The 23171-nt window shown below is 37.4% G+C and overlaps 1 long non-coding RNA gene across 1 annotated transcript; it reads right to left on the bottom strand.

Moving 5' to 3' along the window:
• Nucleotides 1-1486: 1486 nt before the first annotated feature.
• LOC137616677 (uncharacterized) lies at nt 1487-21209 on the bottom strand. Its single transcript, XR_011039475.1, has 2 exons — nt 21034-21209; nt 1487-5380 (listed from the first exon to the last, which is right to left on the bottom strand). It is a non-coding gene; the product is annotated as an uncharacterized lncRNA (long non-coding RNA).
• Nucleotides 21210-23171: the final 1962 nt, after the last annotated feature.

Below are 23171 nucleotides of genomic sequence, written 5' to 3'. Positions count from 1 at the left end.
GTCAAGCAAGTGCAAGGGTAGGAACGTGAGAGTGCAGCTAGAGTCATAGTGTACATGTGTAGGGTCAGAAGGAACATGAAAGTGCAACTAGCATAGGGAATGTGAAAGTGCAGTTAGGATCAGAAGGAACGTGAAAGTGCAACTAGGGTCATAGGGAATGTGCAAATACAGTTAGGGTCAGAAGGAACGTGAAAGTGCAACTGGGGTCATAGGGAATGTGAAAGTGCAGTTAGGATAGAAGGAACGTGCACATGGAGATAAAGTCAAAAGGAATGTGCAAGTAGGATCAGAAGAACTATAAGGTGTCGGTAGGGTCAGAAGGGACTTTGAAGTGCAAGTAGGGTCAGAAGGGACTTTGAAGTGCAGTAGGGTCAGAAGGGACCTGCAAGTGCAGGTAGGTCAGTAGGAGCATGCAAGTACAACTAGGGTCAGAAGGAACGTGTAAGTGGAATTAGGGTCAGAAGGGACCTGCAAGTGGAACTAGGGTCAGAAGGGACCTGCAAGTGCAGGTAGGGTCAGAAGGGACCTGCAAGTGAACTAGGGTCAGAAGGAACGTGCAAGTGCAGGTAGGGTTAGAAGGAACGTGTAAATGCAAATAGGGTCAGAAGGAACGTTTAAGTACAAATAGGGTCAGAAGGAATGTGTAAGTGCAAACAGGGTCAGAAGGAACGTACAAGAGCAGGTAGGGTCAGAGGGAATGTACAAGAGCAGGTAGGGTCAGAAGGAACGTGTAAGTGCAAATAGGGTCAGAAGGAATGTTCAAGTGCAAATAGGGTCAGAAGGAATGTTCAAGTGCAAATAGGGTCAGAAGGAATGTTCAAGTGCAAATAGGGTCAGAAGGAATGTTCAAGTGCAAATAGGGTCAGAAGGAACGTCAAGTGCAAATAGGGTCAGAAGGAACGTTACAAGAGCAAGTAGGGTCAGAAGGAACGTTACAAGAGCAAATAGGGTCAGAAGGAACGTTCAAGAGCAAATAGGGTCAGAAGGAACGTACAAGAGCAGGTAGGGTCAGAAGGAACGTACAGAGCAGGTAGGGTCAGAAGGAACGTACAAGAGCAGGTAGGGTCAGAAGGAACGTGTAAGTGCAAATAGGGTCAGAAGGAACGTGTAAGTGCAAATAGGGTCAGAAGGAACTTGTAAGTGCAAACAGGGTCAGAAGGAACGTACGATTGCAGGTAGGGTCACAAGGAACGTTGCAAAGACCTTTAACCAATGCCTACAATATTCCGTCAGAGGTACTCTGATAGTACATCGCCTCTATGGAGATGGAATATTTGATTTCATATCCAACCTTTCAGCAACTTAAACCCTATGACCTTTAGTCTCCCCAATTGATGTTTGATAATCTTTTTGTTCAATGGAAGTTCATTGATCTACATTTCATTACTTTCTATACCATTCAATTTATTAAGTTTAATTACCTAGCCTCTCCAGTACTTTTCACTTCTTCAAGTCCCTCAATTACTCGCAAAAGCAACGTAAGATGAGAGAGAGAGAGAGAGAGAGAGAGAGAGAGAGAGAGAGAGAGAGAGAGAGAGAGAGAGAGAGAGAGAGAGAGAGAGAGAGAGAGAGAGAGAAATGCAAGTTGTTGCAAAGCAATACAAAAGGTCAAAGGAAGGATGGTTATTGGGACGAATTTTTGACTAATATTTAAGAATTATTCACACATTAAAGAATAAGAAATACAAGCCACTATACTCTTCATCTTATCATCTAAATCAAAAGAGGGATTCTAGTTTGTTTTTATCCTTATCAAACAGGTTTATAAAAGGGGAATATGATATTTATGATAAAAGGAAGACTAATTATTAGTTATCTGGCATCATAACAAATAAAAGGAAAACAAAAGCTAATTATTATATATGATTTTACCTTGGCAATATGCAAGAAATTTACAAAATATTATGATTTTAATATTTTCTTATCAAGAAACAAAAGGGGATGAAGCAAATATCTTGTCAGTTATATGATTGTTTGGTAAATAGCATAGGAAGAAAATTTAAGGTGCTACAAGTGAGCAACATACCTTGAATTTCATTGATACAGAAGTTCTTTTTTAAATATTCCCCAAAACATACAAGTAGAATTATTATAAATATGTATAAATCTTAAATCCTCCAATTGCAAAGGTTTTGTCAATTAGATCTTAATTCGCAGAGTAATGCCACATAACTCTGGAACCTAAAGATTGACAAGAAAACTGGAACTCTTGAAAACAAGAGTAATTGAAAAAAATGATTGAAAATGGGAATTACTCGAATAGAAACAAGAAAACAATGAGTGCTATGAAATAATCAATCCATTGAGTAAACAACATAGCTCCTTAGACAATAAGCAATACAGTGCTCCAAATAACTTAATAGATCACTTCATCATCCAATGAGTACCCAAGACAACCCCATTTAAGTGTTATAAATAACACTAAAGACAAAAGCAACCACAATAATTTCCAAGACAAAGAAGGGTCATGAATAACTAAATTGAGAAAGAAGTAATGCCCAAATACCTCCACAGACAAATAAATTCTGCAAAGCGAGGGAATACTCAAAGTTGGTAAATCACATAAGTGCCCCAGATAGCTTATTGAATTAAGAAACACCTCGAATAAATCCATAGATAAAGGATTCCAAGATTACTGCAGAGATTAATTAGTATCCCAAATAACCTAAAAGAACTATGTAGAGCCTGAATTTCTCCACAATCCATGACTGAGGAGTTCCTCAAATAACTCCTTAGAACAAGGTGTCCTACGAAAGAAGTTTTAAGCAAATCGGAACTAAGAACTATAATCACGAAAGTTTGATAAATGAAGGCATTACCCAATAGCCAATTTTTGCCAAGAGAAATTCAATAAAACAAGGGAACTCTGCAAGATATTTTTAAACAAAGTGCCCCAAAATTCTGAATACTAAAGAGAGCACTTTACGTCCCGAAATGATCGAAAATATATCTTTGAGAACAGAATCATCTGAAAAAATATGTAAACAGGGGATTGTTCACAAACAACTCTATAAAACAAGGAAGACCCAAAGTCACTAACATAACCATTAACAAACACACATGATATCCTAATAAGGAGAGAGAGAGAGAAAAAAAAATTCCTAGGAAAAATTTAAAATCTTTTGAAACTAAACTGGTCCTTTCAAAACTGTCAGCTAGAGTGGCCTACAAATTTCCATAAGGCAAAAATAATCCTGAAACTTAGAAAAGCCTTGTAAAACTTTGCAAACCTAAGCATGAAGGATCATATTTTGAATTGATATGGGAAGATCATAACCCTTTCAATAACTTTCTTAAAAAATATTTGCAACTGATAATGTCACAAAGAAAAAAAAAACATAGATATACTGACGTCCTTAGGTTGAGTATCTCTGGAAACCGACATGAGAAATTATTAGTTATTAAGTATTTGTTATTGGTTGTAATTGATTTTATCAAACCATTTAATTCACCAGATGTCTATAAATATTCTAGATTCAAATTCAGATTCAATACTTTCCTCCGGTGAACATTAGAGAAAAAGGATCTGAACTATTTTTTTTTAGAGAGTAGACAGACAGGAAACCTTTAGAAAAAACTCATCAAACCATCAACTATCAACCAATGATAAAATATCTGCCTTGAGTAAGAATCATGAAAAACGACTTCACAAGACTTTGTTAGATGATCCATGAAAAGGGATTTCAGAGGACTCTTTTTGAAGTATCCGACTATAGATTCTCCAAGAGAACTTTTTGGACAGAACCTTCATACAACATAAACTTGATAGCTTAGCAAAATTCACCACTGTACGTTTAAACCAGTCAATTAACATAATGTAAGAATTCTGATCTAACCAAATAATGCATATCTGTAACTTTCCACATTATTGAACATCATGAACAAGCTTCACATAAAGCAGAGCAGGAAAAGATGAACTAAATTATTGCTGCTGAAACTTTGTTAATCCCAAAAGAGCAGCATCTAAAAAGAGAACTCCAAAAAAATGCATCACCATCGTCAAAGGTTTTTTTCATCGAGGAGCATAAATGTTCTAATCAAAGGCAAAGTTTCATGACCAACAAATATTTACAGAATAGGAAGGTCTAATGAAAAGTAAGGTTGGAAACAAAACCTTATAAGATAAAACACTGAGTGAAAACCCAGAATTGAGTAGCCTCCAATCTATCAGCCTTAGTTCAGTATCCACAGGTGCCATCAAGAGCATAGTGTCATAGAAATAAAATGAAGAATAGACATCACTGTATAAAAAGAAGTATAAAAGAAATATTGAATTAAAAGCTGAAGATAGAGATGACAGGCGGAATCTAATAGAGACCATTTGCGTCAATGGGCGTAGGAGGAGATGGAGATGATGATGATAATGATGTATAAAAAAAAATCTTCACCCAGAAGGACCTCACCTGGTCGAGTAATTGTTCATCAGTTAAACTATGTGGTCATTAAAATATATTAAGTAAAGCTAAGATCAAATATCTGGACTTGCGATAACATATCGTTTCAAAAACATACATTTACGTAACTATGCCTAAATTTACCTAAAGATACTGATATTTGTTTGTGAAAAACTAGCCATCTAATATAAGTACCAAAAGTTTTAGCCGATATGTTTTCTGATTTATAATAGTACTATGATTAAGTATCTATGTCACTTCAAATGTTATATAGAAATTAAGACAAACTTACAAGTATTGTGGCCATATCAAATTTGAATTAAGTGGCACACAATAGAAAATCACATGACCCTTCTCTATAGCCTTCATAAAACTAGGAATTAACATTCTTATACCTCGTATAAATACAAAAAAAGTAAAAATTTCAAATGATGACAATACATTAATGAGAGATCTATTTTGAGGCTTCTAGTAAATTTAGTATGACATAAGATAGCACAAGACAGATGATAACCGAAGTTGTTGAAGTGGTGATTCAGTGATATTTAAAGTTGTAAAGAAAGTATAACTTAGCTTTGCTCTGTTTAAATTTCCAAATAAAAAACTGACAGTAGCGTATACGATAGTTGAGACTTAATAAGTATAATGTAAAATAAAAATATCCAGTTTGGCACAGACAGCAACAGATTTTAGGATTTATAAAAGAAAATATTAATTTTGCAGTTGCAATCTAACAGCTAACTTTAACGGATTAATTAGGCAATATAAGGGTACTTAGAGCCTCACTATAAACAGATCGACACAAGAATATTCAAAATTATCAATTCTCCCTACATCTAAAATCATGGCGCATATATTTCCCTTGAAGTCACAGATCCAAAAATCCACATGCACAGAAGAACAGAAGTTTTCTTGTGATCTATGGACAGCACCATTATATCTGCCTTCAATCATTTGTTAATCTCAAGGAAGCGACCAACTGCATTCTGAAAAAAAAAAAAATATGAATTACATCTTTTGTAATTTAGGAAAAATAAAACTCTTTGATAGGCAAATAGAAACACAATGAAATATCATATAAAAATTAATAAATTATAGCAAAAAAATATTTTGCTTTTCATAGCTATTATTTCATGAAAATCAATAGGAACAAGCACACGTGTGTTCTATACACTCAGTTTATAAAGTGTTTGACCATGTGATTTAAATATATATCTTATATAAACCTGACACCTTTGGACATAATTTGTATTTCTCCTAACCATACAAATCCGAAGCTCTTTACTATGGAGATTTATTTTGGCGACAGCTGAGCAGCCTATACTTTTAGTAAGGTGTAACTATTCACCATTAGTTATGTGTAGGTGGGTAGAGGGAGTTAGGGCCGACCACCCTGCACACACACACTAGCAATAAGGAGCCACTTTGCAATTGCAGGCAGGACTTCAGAGGGTAGGTAATGGCGAGCCAGTATGTGTAGAGCGCTTCTGGTTTGTAAAGGTTAGGAAAAATACAAATTATTACCAAATTTGTCATTTGTTCCGTTACCAAATGCAAACCTTTCAGCTCTTTACTATGGCGATTCACGTTTAGGTGGGTGGAAGTCCAACACCAACTGGCTAATAACTGACCCAGGGCGCAACCCTGTGCTTCGCACGAGCTGTTTTGAGTGCACCCTGTCACCTCGCTAACTTTCAAAATCATGCTAACAATTTCAAAATCATGAGAGAGCTAACGGCCTCGGCAATTTGTGCGAAGCTGTGAGAACTAAGATCTTTTGACTCAATCAGGTAAGTATTACCTTGGAGCTAAGCTCCACGCTTACACTAAACATTGCCCGACTCCTACCTCACCGGGAGGTCAGGGACATAAATACATATTACGTGTATAAGGTTACACAAGGGACAATGGTACCCACCCGCAGACAGAGGAGGTAGGCTTACAGAGTTCTTTGGATGCTAAAACCCTAAGAGAGAGGAGAATGAAAGATTAAGAGGCCAGTCACTCTAGCCTTACAACCGGATAACATCAGATTCTGCCCTCGACCAACTGCTATTAGTCCTACAAGGGAGCTGAGGTGTTCATGACCATGTTTTGTGCAGCCCCCATAGGATCTATCCAGAAGGTATCTAGGTTCCTGTGGGTTACGTCTTGCAGTTAGTGGGCTGTGAAAGTTGTTTCACAGTTCAACACGCCTGCTTGAAAAACCTGTGTTGCAGAGAAGTTCTCTATAATGCCAGGGATGTGTTAACACCCCTGATGTCATGAGCTCTTGGTCTATGGTCGAGAGGAGTCTAGTCCGTATGTAGGGCTCGTTCTATTATTTGCCTGATTCAGGAAGAGATCAAGTTTATTTTCCTCTTGACTCTGCCTACGTTGACGAAGAGTCTGTTTACCTGCGGACGAGCTTAACGGTCCGTTTGAGAAATTTCCTCTGTGTCCTTACAGGGCAAAGTAACAACTGATCTTAGTCATCAGCTACAGAACAGACTCTAAATACGGAAGGACCCAATTCTATGATCCCTATAGCAGAAGTCTGATTCCTGGCAACAGACTCGGGGGGAAAAGGTTGAATTACAAGACATCCATCCCCTGGCTCGGGTATGTTCAGAAGAGACCATATCCTTCGCTGGCACTTATCATGGAGGTCAAGACGAGAAGAAAAGAACTTTGTTAAGATTCAGGTCCTGATCTGAGGGCTGACTAAAGGGATAAAGCACTCCTTTACGGGAGCATGGTCTAAGAACCATGCTCCGAGGCGGTGGTCTAACTTCTGATTGGAGACCAGTAAGTTTGACACTGAATGACGAGACACTCTTCCGTTGCTGCAAGGTTGACTCCGTTCAAAACGATAACCAAGATTCAAGACCGAACAGTATTTTGTTATGGTTGAGACCGAGCAGGGTCTTTTCCTCCCCGAGGTAGCGAGCTTTGCTGTCCCATGGAGAGAGGCGTGAAGCCTCTGCAACAACCTTAATCTTAGTGGAAAACCCCTTCGCCTTATGGAAGGCAAATGATGACCTACAGGGGTATCCAGCCACCCTTTTTGTAATTACTTGCGAAAGGTCTTCCTAAGAGGGGAGATGTTGAATGCCCTCCAGGTGAGAAGTTGTAGCATCTTGTGTGATCATGGTGAATCCTTGCCTGAGGTTGTATGGGGCGCTCAGGAAAGGAGAGAGCTGTCCTCTTGATATCTCTGCAAGCAGGAATAGAGGACCTAGGTGTTATTATGCCTGCTGCCACTGGTGAGGATCATTGAATAATCTGACGATGCCTTTCTAGAATGAGTCTCCTCATCAAACATCAGTGAGGGGAAATGCATGGGCGTTCCCCAGAAGTCGGAGGGCCTCTAAAGAGGTGCCTGGTTACCCCATACTGATTAACAGTACTCCCCGAAACTTTCGGACATGAAATGGCCAGGATTGACATTTCGTCCATAATTCCTGCCAGGTCATAACTAGATGGCTAACTGAGGGAGAGAGAGGACCCCCAAAGCTCACATTTTGAGTTTGCCTTACCAGAAAGACTGCTAGGAAGTTTCCTTAACCAACTAATTCGGGCTGCAGAGGGCAACTTGAGTTGTCTCCTATCCAACTCCACCTTATAATGGTTAATGGACAGAACATGTGCAAAGAAAACCTTTGTCTAGGTGTTTCATATCGTGAACAGAATAGCCCTGTCTGGGTATTCAATCACCATCGTGCTTTATGAGAAAACACTATGATGTGGCAAGAGGAGAGTTATTGGTTAAAGATTAAGAACCAGCACCACCGCACTCCAATCCAGGGAAATTTTAATGGCACAGCCAAAAGATGTTCGAACATAGCTCAGAGGTCATGTGTCATGACAGGAGAGCTTCCCAATATTTCTTTTGATGCATTCCACAAGAGCATTGATTGTGGGGAATGGGAGAGGAGGTATATACCCTCGAGGAAGTTGGTAATCTGTACCTTCCAACTCGGGCCTCTCTATTGCTCTGATTCTATAGGACTTGAAGGTCTGTAACATCCATGCTAATACTGAAAGGATCAGTTACCACTAAATGGGACTTGCTATGACTTCTGCCAGGGCCACAGAACACGGCCAGGCACCCCATCTGGTGCAGCCATCGGTGCATCCGTAGGAAGTCTCACTTAAGGAGGGGACATGTTGCTTCTATGAATCCTCATCCCTGAATAGATGGAGCAACTCAAGTAAGGGGAGAGCATGACCAGAAAACCTGTTGTGTTCATCCAGGATGATCCCTTCTATAGGAAGGCGAGAGCGCTCTGTGCGAGCATCGTGAACCAGAATGGTCTTGCCAGCTACAGAGTAGGGCGAACAGGTTAAGTGGGGCGAGTCCCCAAGTAGCGATTCCCAATGAGTGCAATTACTAAGCCACAGAGCGGTGATGCAAACGTTGCGAGGTAAGGATCACTGAACACCTGTCTAGGTGTGTGCCGAGTATGCTAAGTGGGCTCTTGTGAACTTGCTATGAGGTTGGAGAGCAACTCATAGCCCAAAGACCTCCGCCTGGTGGAGGAGCTCACCCACCCACCTCACTAGTGGTCAGTGAAAGGGTGTGCAACACTGCACAAGACTCCCTCATGAGACACTGAACTGTTTCCATGCGCCAAAGCACTTTTATATGTTATGCCTTCTGCAAGAGCTTGGCGAGTAGCCTTATTCTCCCCTATAAGAGGAGGTATTCGCTCATAGAACAGGCAATCAAGGCTGTAGAAGACAGGTTGTATAAGCCAACTTTCTGGAGAAAAGTAGTCTTCAAGTCCGAGGTATTAAAAAATGGGACATACTCTGGGTTACCAGGTCAGTTGATTACCCAGTAGGGCAGCCAGTATGCCCAGGAATGTGCCTGTTGACCAATCTCAAAGGGTTGAGAGGTTCAATTGAGAGGATCAACGATAATTTGTCTTGCCAGCCAAAAAAGATAAACTCTCCTCCAAGTGCCTGAGGACATCGAGAGGTTGCTTAACAAGAAACTCCTACAAGTCGATGGCTGTCGAGCCATGTGATTGGTTGCAAACAATATTTCTGTAAAGGGAAGGTGACCCTGTCCTCCACTGCCTTGTGGAAGTGTCAAATTGCAACTTACCTGACCAATGGTAAGTATTTGTGAACAGTCTGAGCTTATAAACACATTTCCATGTGTGAGCACTCGCATGTTAGCTCGTGGAGTTGCTTGTTGTATGGTTGAAGTGCAACCTCATTGCTCAGAAGGGAAATGATACTCGACTAGTTATAGCAATGTGAATATGTTTATGTTTGTGAGCATATGCACACCTATGAGGGGTACATGCTGCTAGCGAAGTGGTCAGACCTTTATTGGTAGTAGGCACTTGCCTGACCACGGATGGGACAAAAGTATTTGTTAGTTTAATCCATGATTGCTATAGTTTGTAAATGTAAGCATGAGCTGATTCCATGTCATCAGGTATAGAGGCTTAAAGGAATAACCTCGAAGGGTATGTCTGACAAGACCATTGTACCTTGAGGGTATGACAGAGTGAGACAGAGATTGCAGAAATCAGAGACCGATTCCATGTGAGAGTTACGATGAGCTCTCTAATCAACAGGGAAGAAAAGAACGAAATAATAACTACGAAGGAATGTTTCCCGAGACTCACATTCCGAACAACGGTGGGATGTAGCAGCCGCAAGTGATCGAAAGTATTCCAGGAAAAAACCTAGGAGAACTATAACTAACGAGACTCGTTGTGCTTTGGGGTAACAATGGTGGCCTGCGGCAGCCGCATGAGGTTGGCAGGCATCCACATCTGTGACAGTAAGCCCTGAGATTTTTGTCTTACAAGATTCTTTTACAGTACCAGGTTTCTACATCCCTGATGAGGTCTGGCATCATATGTGTGAAAGTGCATGTGCAACTAAAGCAGCTTGCGTCAGCACCTTACCGTCGGGATATTAGCAAGCATCTGTAGTTGCGCAGAAATCACCAGAGAGGGGAACTCACCCGCGCACCCTACTAACACCTAAAGTGCTGGCAACCACTCGTAAGTGTTAATGAGCATTTGCAAGGTGAGCTTTGACGAAAATTTGCGAGGCGATTGTTGACGAATATTGGCGAGGCGAGCATTGACTCACCCCTGTAAAGATGGGTACAAGTATGGTGGTGAGCAGCTGTAGGTGTGAGCAATTACACGTTACAAAAGTAGCGCGCACTTGAAGAAAACATCAAGCTGAAGCTTTGGGTGATCGCTATAAGTACAATGGCAAGCAGCCTGGGTTATTTGCCGACCTTCGTTAGGCAGAGAAGCTTGCCTACCCACCCACCTCGCTAGTACTCAGTGGATGAGTGTGCAAAACTATGCATGACTTCTCTGTGAGACTAGTGTCTTTGCAAACATACGCTGAAACAAAGAGCGCATGTTTGAGTAGCCTCATGCCCTTCTACCAGAAGAGGTATCCGTTTACAAGGAGACAAATAAGGCTGCGATGAACTTGCATAACTGCAGGTTCTCCTTCATGAGAGATAGGGTTAAACCCTGAGGTGCAAATTGCGAAGCATCTGGCCTCACAAAACTCCATGAGCTTTGTTGTATCCAACAGGCAGGATGTAAGCACTATCCCCAAAGAGTTATAGCCTACAAGACTCGTAGATGGAAGAGGTGGAGACTGCAAGCGGTCAACAGACATCACCATCTGCAACAATGATCCCAAAGGGAAAATTGCTCACGAGACTCCTCATTGTGGTCGGTAGGCATCACCATCTGCAGCAATGACCACAAAGGGAAATTGCTAATGAGACTCATTGATGAAAGGCATCCTTCCCGGGAACAGGACGGTTACACAACAATAGGAGGCGAACCTCCAAGCAGCACACACTGCTTCCCATCAACAAGCTCAAACTGAAGCATGGCATTGAGTGCTGCTTGGGAAATATAGCCGAAGCTAGTTTTGGAGTTCACTCCAAAGAGATCACCCCAACTGGAAAGCCCTGGGAGGAACCAGTCTGCAACTGTCGTCGTTTCAATGCAGGAGCTGCAGGAATGAAAGCGAGTAGAAGTAGAGAGTACAGCAGTTAAGGGCATGAGAACTCTATCGGTGCATTACCTCCAGTCTCTCGGAGGGGAAGACCGTGGTCAAACTCTGTGAAGGCTGTGAGCACTCCTGTTGTACCTCTAACTGTAGCACACTGGAAAGCCATTCTGTAAATGGGGAGACCCAGATGCCCCAAGGAAGGCAAGAGTAGTCGTAAGCGACAACGAGAGAGACTCTCCCGGTGGAGAATGCCGCTGCTTCACTAGAAGCGATGGTGTCCACACCTAAGGGGAGTCTGTGGGTTAAGGACATTGTTCTACTCGTTCGTCCTCCGTAGGAAGCCGAGCGAGTGGAGGAAACGTAAAAGTCAAAAACCAATTTATTAAGAGTAAACGGGAGAGACGGAATACTAAGTCCCGCGCCAAAATAAAAAGTTCCTTGTTGTCACTAGTGTATGAGCAGGATGATAGGTCCTAATCCCTGCTAACCAACCCAGTCTGCTAACTAGGGGTGGACAGTTATAACTTGCTAAAAGTCTTTTGGCTGGTTTCAGCTGTCGCCCAAATATATCTCCTAGTAAAGAGCTGAAAGGTTTGTCGTTGGTGCCAGAACAAAAAACGTTTAATACCCGATTTTGTTAGAAAATAGCGTTCTGAGAGGGAAAGTAGCTTTAACAAATAGAAATTATGGTATCAATTGGTATGAAAATTTTTTTCTAGAAATTATAAGGAACGGTTCAAGAAATTAGAGTAGCAGCATTTGGAATATTAGAAAACCCAAAACATCTAAATATGAGAGTAACTGATTAATTAATATTAATGTTAATTATTATATCTTTTATTCTTATTTGTTTTCAAATTGACTAATATCAATTCGAAAAATTATTCAAGTTGTACAAATGTTAAATTTCAATATTCAGTTGACTTATTTATGTAACTTTTCTGATTATAAAAAACTTTCACTTCAAAATTCCTAGTCAGTTGCAAGATTTTTTTCAAGGCTGGTCTCATTTATGCCAGTTTCAAATCGTAAGAAAATATACTATGAATAAATATATGCCTTATCTAAAACGGTTGTTCACTTCTTTCCAAATTTTAAAATAAACTCATCTACAACACTTATCTCGTATATACAAATAATACCAGAGTTAATAAAACCTACAATATAGTACCTTTATCAAAAAAACCATTAAGATTTTTTATATTATCACACAAATACATGATATATGTATGTATGTATATAATAACATGGACCTACATATGCGTGTTTCGTAGTTTAAAAAATTTCCTCTTTCGACTAATATTTCCAATTTTCAACTATTCCTAAACATAGTTTGTCATTCATCACTCTAGGAGATATTTTCCGAGATTACCAGGTAACTCTAAAGTTGATATTCTAGTCTTCAAAACATTTATACATATCTAATAAAAAATATAGAAATTTTATCTTTAAGGATGATCCTATTCTAAAAAACACCTTAATTTTGTTTTATTCCTTAAAGGTGTTTTGATTGATTTATCAGAAAAATTACAAGCTATCTCAAATATAATTTTTCAATTTATATATCCATCTTCTCTTATGAAGACAATAAAGATGATTGACTTAAGATTAGAATTTTTTTTTCTTTGTGAGAACTCCGCCAAAAGAAACTTTTTGTGATGACTGAGATTTAGTTATACCTTCAAAAATTGTATAAAACACTTTGCATGGTGCTTCCAAAGCTACTCCTATAAGATATCATTTGCAGTATATGAATACAATGTGAAGTAGTACTCTATCCTAAAGATTTTCTTTTTTCTGAGGCATGGAATACGGTAAATTTCCCTTATAATTTATACATTAAAGACTGAATAAATCTGTACATTTAAAACCTTAAATGGAGACTCTATCATTTCTCTTTAAACCTGGTATGTATGTATGTATGTATGTATGTATGTATGTATGTATGTATGTATGTATGTGTTTATATATATGTATATATATATGTATATATATATGTATATATATATGTATATATATATATATATATATATATATATATATATATGTATATATATGTATATATATACATGTATATATATATACATTATATATATATATACATTATATATATATATATATATATATATATATATATATATATATATATATGTATATATATATACATATATATATATATATATTATATATATATATATATATATATATATATTATATATATATATATATATATATATATATATATATATATATATATATATATATATATATATATATATATATATATATTACAGATGTAATCTTCCTCAGCACGAAGATAAGTCAATATATAGTAGTCTACATAAGGAAAATTGAAAGTTGTGTATATGTAAAAATGCTCAACAGTTTCGTCCGACAATGGACCTCTTCTTGGAGCGTTTATTATACAAAGGATTGTATAATAAACGCTCCAAGAAGAGGTCCATTGGCGGACGAAACTGTTGAGCATTTTTACATATACACAACTTTCAATTTTCCTTATGTAGACTACTATATATATATATATATATATATATATATATATATATATATATATATATATATATATATATATATATATATATATATATATTCGTATATATATATTATATATATATTATATATATATATATATATTGTGGAGAATTTTTTAATGGTTTATTTTCTGAGTGGGAACTTAGTCCGGGAAAGTCTCCTTATAACAGTTACATAAAGTTCAACAGGGGAGGATAGGAGCACTTACTCTCGGGGCACAAACACCCTGCTAATACTTTACTGTCACAATTCACAAACCAACACTCTAAATACAAAGGGGGAAATTTTACTGTCCAGAGGCCTAAGCACTCCACACGTAGGATTAAGAATAATTTATGGCCTACTCTAGCTTTGTCAGGTCTATAGTCCTCTCATTCTCAGGCTCTGTTCCGGCTCCGTCCCAGTGACCCCAATGAGATGCTGGACAGTTATTTTACGTTAATGTAAGGTAGACAAAATCCAAAATGGGAGCAGTGATGTAAAGTAGTTTAAAAGTTTAAAGATAAGGATCTTTACCTTCGAAGCAAATATATTAATGCAAAGTTCCTCGCTGTTATCACCTATAGACTTACTTAGGTTTTCTCTTTAAATATTGGGTACTTTGTCCCGTGAACAACTATTCATTTCACACATTAAAATAAATGAGGGAGCAAAAATACTAAGGAGGTTTGATTAACCTAATATTGATTTATTCACAAATTTACATTGAAACAAAACGGACATCTTAACAACACAAAAATGGAATAAAAAGAGATGCAATTCAAATAATGAAAATGATGAGTTAGACACGTGGTCTGCAACAATCAAAATAGGGTCTGGCACGTGGCCCACGTGACCCAGAGACTATGTTAGTCTCAAAAGGCAAAAAATTGTATAGAAAAAATATATACACACAATCCCACCGCACACAGTCCGAATAGTGTAATTAGCCAGGTACCCTATCAAGTTAAAATTAGTCTAAGCTAATAAAAAATGGGGGAAAACTAAATGGCCATTGATGTAGTACCTGCACTCCTTTGAAGTTTAGTCCTATGCCCGTGATAGCTGTTGACCTGGTTGTCGCACTAATTTCTTGCCTGGCTCACCCCAAGAATTCTCACTGTGGCTGCAACTAGGTACACCAGGGACCTCTTCTCAATCTCTCCGACCGGCAGCAACAGGACTCGTTGCGTTGGTGAGACACGTTTTGGAAGAGAGAGTGGGGTGAGCCAGAATTGGCCGGGTTCAATGACCAGGCAGGTCAGCAGGCCAGGGCAGCTCCTCGTAGAATGTCCTCGACACTACGGTCGAAGAGATCACCTGGCTTCACCTTGCCAAACAAGTGACGGTCATGATGCGCGCGGTAATCCATTGAGGGTGCCATATCGGGACTTCAGGACAGGGCAATATTTTGTTGCAAGGAGTGCAGAGGAGGCAGGATTTTGTACTAAATACTTTAGAGAAATCTTGCTGCTCTAAGGGAGTTTATATACAAAACAATCCTACCTATTCTGGCTTACTAAAAATAATATTCTAAATGATTAATTAGCAATGGACTGGTACGATGGGCATACATCTTAAAATTAACAAACCTTAATTGGTATTGAGAAATATAAGATGCATTAATTCAGCAGTATTGGAATTTATATAAAATGTGCAGTTTAGGAATTTAATCTCGACCCATGTAGTTTAAGGAAAGAACCAACATACGCCGTGGTTACACTAAGGCCCTCTAACGTGCGTATCTACGCTGTGACGTCACGAGCATGGCGTGCGCCACTGTCAACAAGTTTAGATTAGTCCTCCCTATGTTTCGTTAAAGAAAACTAGATGTAGGAGAGAATGTTTAAGGGGTAGCTATAGTATTAGTAGGAGAGAGCTAACAATACGATTAAAAGAAGAAGAGTGAAGAAAATTCTTCACATATATATATATATATATATATATATATATATATATATATATATATATATATATATATATATATATATCATATATATATATATATATATATATATATATATATATATATATATATATATATATATATATATATATATATATATATATATATATATATATATATATATATATATATATTACAGCTTACTAGCATTTGGGGTTGGGCAAAATGACAACGTTTATTCAGGAAATCACTCGGAAATAATTTGGTAAATTGATTGGCTTGTGTTAATTTCTATTGAACCTATAAGTCTAGGTCTATTGACAGAAATAATTTTACTTCTGCTGGATATTAATCATACATTCCCTGTTATAGTAATCAAGCAGCTGAACTTGCATCAAACGAATTAGTTATCTATGGAGACTTTAAGTTTTGGATGTATGACGCATCAAATCCTGACACTTTGGCATTTGGTGAGTGTGAAGAATTTTCTTCACTCTTCTTCTTTCAATCGTATTTTTAGCTCTCTTCTACGAATACTATAGCTACCCCTTAAAATTCTCACCTACATCTAGTTTTCTTTAACGAAACATAGGGAGGACTAATCTAAACTTGTTGACAGTGGCGCACGCCATGCTCGTGACGTCACAGCGTAGATACGCACGTTAGTGGGCCTTAGTGTAACCACGGCGTATGTTGGTTCTTTTCTTAAACTACGTGGGTCGAGATTAAATTCCTAAACTGAATTTTTTATATAAATTCCAATACTGCTAAATTAATGCATCTTATATTTCTCAATACCAATTAAGGTTTGTTAATTTTAAGATGTATGCCCATCGCACCAGTCCATTGCTAATTAATCATTTTAAATATTAATTTTTAGCAAGCCAGAATAGGTAGGGTTATTGTATGTATAAACTCCCTTAGAGCAGCAAGATTTCTCTAAAGTATTTAGTACAAAATCCTGCCTCCTCTGCACTCCTTGCAACAATATATTGCCCTGTCCTGAAGTCCCGATATGGCACCCCCAATGGATTACCGTGCGCATCATGACCGTCACTTGTTTGGCAAGGTGAAGCCAGGTGATCTCTTCGACCTTAGCGTCGACCCCATTCTTCAAGAAGCTGCCCTGGCCTACGGACCTGCCTGGTCACTTGGTCAGTGAATCCGTGCACTTCTGGCACACCCCCATCCCCCTCTCTCCCAAAACTCGACTCGCAAAAGATTGCTGCCGTTCGGAGAGATTGAGAAGAAGAGGACCTTGGTGTACCTAGTTGCAGCCAAAGTGAGAATTTTTGGGGTGAGCCAGGCAAGAGTGCAAGGTGCCAATTAGTGCGACGTCCAGGTCAACAGCTATCACGGGCATAAGACTAATCTTAAAGGAGTGCAGGTACTACATCAATGGCCATTTAGTTTTCCCCCATTTTTTATTAGCTTAGACTAATTTTAACTTTATAGGGAACCTGGCTAATTACACTATTCGGACTGTGTGCGGTGGGATTGTGTGTAAATATTTTTCCATTATTATTTCTTGCTTGGAGACTAACACAGTCTCTGGGTCACATGGGCCACGTGTCCGACCCCATTTCGATTTTTTATTATTGCAGACCACGTGTCTAACTAACTAATTTTCATCATTTTGAATTGCATTTTTGTCTTTGTTAAGATGTCCGTTTCTTTAATGTAAATTTGTGAATAAATCAATATTAGGTTAATTAAACCTTCTTAGTATTTTTGCTCCCTCATTTATTTAATGTTTAAACTGGGAATATTTGAAGAGTAAGTCTATAGGTGGTAACAGCGAGAAACTTTGCATTAATATATTTTCTTCGAAGGTAAAGATCCTTATCTTTATAAACTTTTAAACTACTTTACATCACTGCTCCCATTTTGGATTTTGTCTGATTACATTAACGTAAAATACCTGTCCAGCATTTCATTGGGGTAGCTGGGACGGAGCCGGAACATAGCCTGAGAATGAGATGACTATAGACCTGACAAAGCTAGAGTAGGCCATAAATTATTGATATTTCTACGTGTGGAGTACTCCGGCCTCTGGACAGTAAATTTCCCTTTTGTATTTGAGAGTGATGGTTAGTGAATTGTGACAGTAAAGTATTAGCAGGGTGTTTGTGCCCCGAGAGTAAGTGCTCATATCCTCCCCTGTTGAACTTTATGTAACTGTTATAAGGAGACTTTCCCGGACTAAGTTCCCACTCAGAACACACCATAAAAAACTCTCCACAGTGAGTTACTAGAATCATATCGACTAGTGAATAATGTCGACTGTACAACTACTTTAACTGGGCATACGCTAGACTTAGTTCTAAGTGATGACATGAATAATATTGTAGCTGATTTAAAAGTCGAAGAGAAATGTACTATCTCCCCAGTACACAAACTTATTACGTTTAGTCTACCTCTACAGAAAAATGCATTAGTAAAGAAAATAAACTTTAGACATGAATAAAATTTTTCTCCTACCCTATTTATTGAAGAAGTTACAAAGAAAATAAATGATGCTATCAACATTCCCTGTGATCATGATGACCAACGTCTGTTAGGAGCTGAGTGTGCTAACTGTCTTATGACCACTTATAATAAAGTGAGTAAAAGTGAATATGATACCCTGTGCCCACCGATGGAAAAGACTATAACCGTAAAAGACCAATCTCCTTGGTTTGATGGAGAGACTTTTGGTAAAAAAGTGGGATAAAAGACGTAAAGAAAGTGGAATAGGTTAAAAACTGAAAGTACTTGGGTAGAATACAAAACTGATGCGTGTCAATATAACTACCTACTAAGAAGGAAAAAAGTGAATACTATTAGAGAAAGATCCTCGAAGCAGCAACAGACATAAATAAGTTATATCGTCTCCTGAATGGTATAATGGGAAATGTAAAAGAAAAGAAGCTACCTGATGGATACAGTGACCAGGAACTAGCAAATAATTTTCTAGTATTCTTTAAAAACAAAATTAAAAATATAACCAGATCATTTGTAAATACTCAACATCAGATTAATGATACACCAGGCACACAGACAAAATTAATGCGATTTAACAACATCACACAAGATGACATCACCAGAATTATCAAGAGAGCAAAGAAAACAAACTGCGCGATCGATTCTATGCCAAATATCTGAAGTAATTGGAGAGAGCAAATTTCCTAGTTTAGCCGAAATAATAATGAGAATAGCAAATGCAAGCATTGATGAATGTAAGTTTCCCAAATCTGAGAAAATGGCTATAGTCACACCAGTTCTGAAAAATGCACTGGACTACCAAGAATTAAGCTCATATAGAACTATTTCAAATCTATCCTTCGTATCATAAGTGCTTGAATATGTAATTCTTGAACAACTAGTCAGCCACTTAGAAGTAATAGAAGCTTTGCCTGACAACCAATCTGCTTACAGAAAACTATACTATACGGAGACAGCCATCTGCTCTGTTATAAATGATATGCTAGAAATGATGGATGAAAATAAAGTTGGTAGAAATTACGGTGTACAAATTGGACTCTCTTATTCATCATATGAACCCTTAAACGGAAGGGTACCCCAAGGGAGTGTACTTGGTCCAATCTTATTCTGCATCTATACTATTGGTCTATCGAAAATGCTACAAAGGCATGGCGTGAAGTTTAAACTATTTGCAGATGACACACAATTTTATTTCTCCATAAATGATATACATAACACTACTGAAACTCTAAACCGAATCCTTGATAGTGTTAGAGAACGGATGACATTTAAACAACTAAAATTAAAAGAGAACAAAACTGAATTCATGTTGGTGGGCAAGAGAAACAGCGTGAGAAACTTAGGTGATATTCAAATGAACATAAATAATGACTCGGTGCCGATATCTAGTAAAGTTCGAGATCTAGGAGTATTTCTTGACAGTAACCTGTCTCTAAATGCCCAAATAAATAATGTAATAAAAACTCCATATTGCGTTTATTAAAAAGTACCTGGACGAAAATTCTGTAAAGATACTTGTGATAAAGTGTTATTACCAGGATTGACTACTGCAACTCTATTACAATTTACCAAAAGTGCAACTTTAAGAAATTACAAAACACAATAAACAAAGGAGCAAGACTGATAAAAGGTGCCCCACTTAGAGGAAGGATCACCCTCATACTAATCGATTTACACTGGCTACTGATTAAAGCGAGAATTGAATTTAAAATATGTACAATAACCCACGGTTATCAGAACCGGACGTCCAAAATACTTAAGAGAACTGCTACATATTGCGCAGCCAACAAGTCGTGTCGATACGAGAATAGTTCCAGATGGTTTCAAACTATTGGAACCTAGATATATGTCTACTGTAGGCTCCAGAGCCTTTAAATATGCGGCCCCGAGACTATATAATAAGCTCCCACGAAACATTTGAATGATTGAAGACATTAAGGCTTTCAAGATGAAACTGAAGACTTTTTTTTTTTTTATTTCATGAGTCTTTTGACAGTGACGATTTAACAGTAAATGAACAATACGCGATATGAAACGTTAAATACTCTGAACGAACTAGGTAAAACGACAGTGGAGGTCCTGTAGAGAGCAGGGTTCCCCTGCTGTATGGGACCGGAAAAGCAGCCATCAAAGTAAAGTAAGTAAACATCAATCAAGGGGTCCCAGGTCAAATTAGTTTATGAATAACTTTTGGGTGTATGGGATGTGAAATACTAGACTCAACTAACATATTTAACATTGTTTTTGCAAAAATGTTATATATAAGGCAACATTACAATTATTAACTATTCGATAAATACCATACTGCAAATTTAAGAAATATGGCATTCTATGGCCCTAAGGTCGAGTGTTGGAAAGCTGGGACCCATGAATTATACATCTAACCTTACATTAACTACTGCTTCACTGAGAAGACATTTTGAGAATTTACCGTTTGAGAAGTAGTTGTATATCTAGAATGCATAACACTAATAATGTATAACAATGACAAAATTTATGTCCAACAAAAAATAATTTGAAGAAAAATTTAACTTTCAGGAGAATTTTTGTGATACTACACTTTTTCCAGGTAGTATATGCTCAATTAAATTGTACAATGTACACAAGTTTCTTTCTATAGATGCTTATTACCTACTCTGTAACCTGAGGTGCAAGTCTCTAAAAAAAAAAAATATATAAAAATTTCAACTTATCTTTAAACTGAAGTTCGTTGAATCTTACAGCCTCCATCCCAGTTATCAGGTTTGATTTAGATATGAATAAGTTAATCTTGTGCCATCAGCGTTCCTTTAATTTTCATCTCCATCCCATATTATTAGGCGAATCGGGTTGCCCACAAGAAAGCTAATTGTTTGCTGGCCTCGGCTTTTAGATTTAAAATGTGCGGGTAAATAAGCCAATCTGAAAGAAAAGTAAAATATCTTTACTCCAAATGTCCTTCACCTTCAAGTCATAATCTGACTATTAATAACTAACTTAATACATAGTCACTTTTTAGGATTATCAATTAAAATAATTGGTATATACAAAGTCATCTTTAGGTATTTAGATAACAGGCTCGTTTGAACCTTAAACTTTACCATATTGTTATGTTTTCAACAAAAACATCTTCAGATAAAATAGTGATACCTGTGTTCGTGAAAAAAATAGGCAAAATTCAGCTAGGATAGCTATCCAAAACTAGAGTAGCAGCCATATATACTATGTACTTGGTACTTTCATATCAACACTATTCCTTAAACAATAATTCTATGAGTACTATTCTTGATAAGATTACCATTATCGTAATTGCATTGGCAATACAGCATTACATTTGAAGTATTAAAAAGTTAAGAAGATTAAAAACGAACAACAGTATTTGTTCAATGCATTGTCGCCATTGCCATGTTATTTTGCACAGTGGTTTATGTCACGTGTTTTCCATGTTATTTGAATGTTTCAATAATTTGATACCATGTTTTGTCAATTGTAATTGCCATTTTATTTTGCGCCACTGTAATTTATTATACTTTGTACTTTTCATATCATTTTGTTATTAATGGTATTTGATTACTCAGCATTATTTGACCATTAAATTTCATTGGCCAGTGTACGAATCATTAAAAGACTATCCACTTTGTACCTCCAGTCCTGGGATATCCCTAGAAGATATTTAATGTATACACCTCAAGCTGCTAGGGATGTTTTGACCTAAGTTTCTATTCATAAGTTGGATCGGTTCTGATTCAGGGAGCAGTGTCTTGGGTTCAACTTGACTAACTCCTAGACATGAACCACTGCGAGTTGGTGCATTTTTCACTGTGCAGTAGACCAAACATATTTCCTAGCCTCACAAACTTGAGTTGGAGTTAGAGAGATTTAGCAATACCTAACTTATAATAAAGTCCACTGTAAGTATTCTACTTCAAAATAAGTTGCCCAATAAAGAACCAGTGTATATGTAGCGTATGCCGTTAGTCTCAGATTTCTACCGCTGTGACGGCAAGAAGACAAAGTACATGTTTCAAGGGAACACTACGGTAGTCGACCCATGTTTGGACAAAAGAAAACGGAAAGGGTATTTTAATTCAGAAAACGTAAATATGTTAAATATTATGGGTAAGTACACTAAATTATGCAAACGGGATAAACAATTTATAAAGAAGAAGAAAATTATTTACATATCAAGCAATTAATAAGATTAATAAAATATAAGAATAATATAGGTGAATAGATAACTACTATCGTTTCCAGAGGCCGTGTAATAGTGTTTTTCCCAAATATCTAAGAAACCTGCTTATGAATTTCCATGAAACTGCAGCAATGAATGTTTCAAACATTGGCCTAATTTTTGGTGGTACAATGAATTGACAGATGTGCTTAAAAACCCGTTTATTCTTAGAAAAAAAAGGAACTTCTTCCCTTCCTTCAGAGCGTTTCGAAGAAGTTACTTAATCACGTAACTGTGACGCAGAGGTTCCCCCAACCCTCCTTCGGTGTTTACACTTAGGGCTATCCTAGTACTCCCCCCCCCCTTCCTTCTTGCCTTCTTTCCTTCATTCCCATTGTTATTAGGCTACCGAGTAAATCCCTGATAGGAAAGACTGTGTTGCACATATGAAATGAGCCGGAAGAGCAATAAAATGTTTTATGGTGGTAGATAATGATTAGATGGTTAACACAAATTATCAAACATAATAGAAGAGGTTTAAAACAGGGGTGTGGAATCGCACCGAGGGATATTCTACTCGGACTCCTACAAATTTTAGATTTGCGACTAAAAAATAAAATAAAAAAATAAAATAAAAACATTAGTAGAAATAGAAAACAATATTTTTCCTTGAGAGTGATGATGAGTAAAATGTATGTGTCCATTTCTT

The sequence above is a fragment of the Palaemon carinicauda genome, chromosome 22, assembly GCF_036898095.1.
Source record: "Palaemon carinicauda isolate YSFRI2023 chromosome 22, ASM3689809v2, whole genome shotgun sequence".
Lineage (NCBI taxonomy): Eukaryota > Metazoa > Arthropoda > Malacostraca > Decapoda > Palaemonidae > Palaemon > Palaemon carinicauda.
The sequence above is the reverse complement of the archived record's forward strand: the minus strand, read 5'-3'. Positions and strand labels throughout refer to the sequence as shown.